The following is a 1,927-nucleotide window of genomic DNA, read 5'->3' as shown; positions in this document are numbered from 1 at the left end:
GGCTGGCTGCTGTGGCTGGGAGACTGGCTGTGGTCAGAGACAACTAGGCTGGAATTGGTCCACATTATGCCTGTGTGACTCTGGATACGGCACTTAACCCTGAAGCTTCAGCTTCCTTATCCAACACCTGGGTTGCGGTCAGGATCGCCTCCGATCACGCTTGTGAAAATCCTTCCTAAATGGTAAGGTGCTGGACGGGCAAAGGCAGCCCAAGGCCAGAAAGGGAAGCGGGCTGTACATTGCGAAGGTCACAAGTACCAAGTGCAAGGGCTCAGGTTTTACTGTTCAGGTGTGGTGAGGATAGTAGGTGGGACTCTCAACTCCAGCTGACGGAAACCCAACTTACTCGGGCCCAAACCAAAAGAGAATGGATTGGTCATTGTCATGGGTGGCCCGGGGTGGCTCTGTCTGCAGCACAGCTGGGTCCTGCCGACCAAGGATGACGTCTGTGTCTCCGTTGGTGTCTCTCTGGGTTTTCATCTTTCTCGCCCCCTCACCCACCGCATCTCTCACCTCTGCTTTCCTCTAGGCATTGGGGAACCCCTGGCAGCCTCAAGCTCACTCCTCTCAGGCACCAAGACCCAGAGCCTCACTGGCCGCTTTCACAGGGAAGCTTTGATTTCCGTAGGGTGGGTCACTGCTCACCCCAGAACCAATCAGGCAGCTGGGTGGTGTTCTTTGATTGGCCAACAGGACCAGTGCCCTCCTCTGGCATTGGGGTGGGAGCCAAGTGATGAGGTGGGATTGGGAAGGAAGATTCCCAGGGTCCAGGCTGTGGGCTGACATAACCTCTCCCACTACTGGGGAGTCCTGGAGCTTCTGAAGAGAGTGATTAATCCTCCTGTGAGGGGGTGGGAAGCAGTGCCTTGGGGGAGGGATGAGTAGGGCAGATCTGGGCAGTGGCCAGGAGTACCTGTCTCATAGAGAAAGGCCCGGGCACCCTGCAGTTCCCAGGCTGTCCGTACTTCTCCTCAGACTTTTTCCTCAGCCTCACACAAGTCCTGAGAAGTAAGGATGACTTGGCTGTACCCATATAACAGGTCAGGTTGAATGGCTTTCACAACCATTAATTAATAACCATTAATGGGAGTAATGGTCCTGGGTTAGCAAACCATTAGGCTGCCCATCCTCCAGGGAGAGGTCTGTATGGGGAACACTCAGCAGCCACGTCTGGGGCCGGCGTCAGGCATGGACCCTCTCTTCGCCCCACGGACACCTTTGGGGATGGGAGAGGTTCGCACTGGGTGAGGGGCTGCAGGAGGCTTGCAGACTCTGCTTGGGCCTAACAGGGGTCTCGAGGAAGGACCAGGTACGGCCCGTCGGAGTCCAGCGCAGGGATGATCCAGGCGGGCTTCACGGAGGAGGCTGCCTGGAGCCCAGTGAGCACCCACGATGCGCTGGGGGCTGGGCTGAGGACGCGCAGCGGCCCGTGGCAGAGGGGCGGCCCCAGCGAGGGGAGGCAGGAAGTGGTATGGACCGAAGCGCGCGGATGGGAAACTCCGGGCCCCACCTGGGCGCTCCGGGCGCTCAGGTGAGGCTCGGCCAGGAACCGCGCCCCGCAGCCCGGCCCGGCCCAGCCTCCAGCGCTCTCCCCGCGGCCCCGGCGTCCCCGCCGCCCGGCTATTTCGGTGCGTCAGCAGAGCGGAAACGGGGAGCGGCGCCAGCCCGCGAGCGGCGGGGACGCGGCCTGGCAGCGGCCGGCGGCTCCGCAGGTTCTGTTCCGCCCGCGTTTGTGTTGGCAGCTGCCCGCGGCGCGCGGCCCGGCCGATGAAAGGGCCCTCTGTCTGCGCCTGAGCGGCCCCGCTCGCCTTTCATTCTTAATATAATCTTCACTTCATTTTTAACCGAGCAGAGGTTCTCTTGGAATTCTTCCCCTTCTTCCAAAAATACATGTGCGTGTGTGTGTTTGCAAAAGTTCCTCCACGGT

Source organism: Lipotes vexillifer, unplaced genomic scaffold (assembly GCF_000442215.2).
Source record: "Lipotes vexillifer unplaced genomic scaffold, Lipotes_vexillifer_v1.1 scaffold12, whole genome shotgun sequence".
Classification (NCBI taxonomy): domain Eukaryota; kingdom Metazoa; phylum Chordata; class Mammalia; order Artiodactyla; family Lipotidae; genus Lipotes; species Lipotes vexillifer.
Note: the sequence above shows the minus strand (reverse complement) of the source record.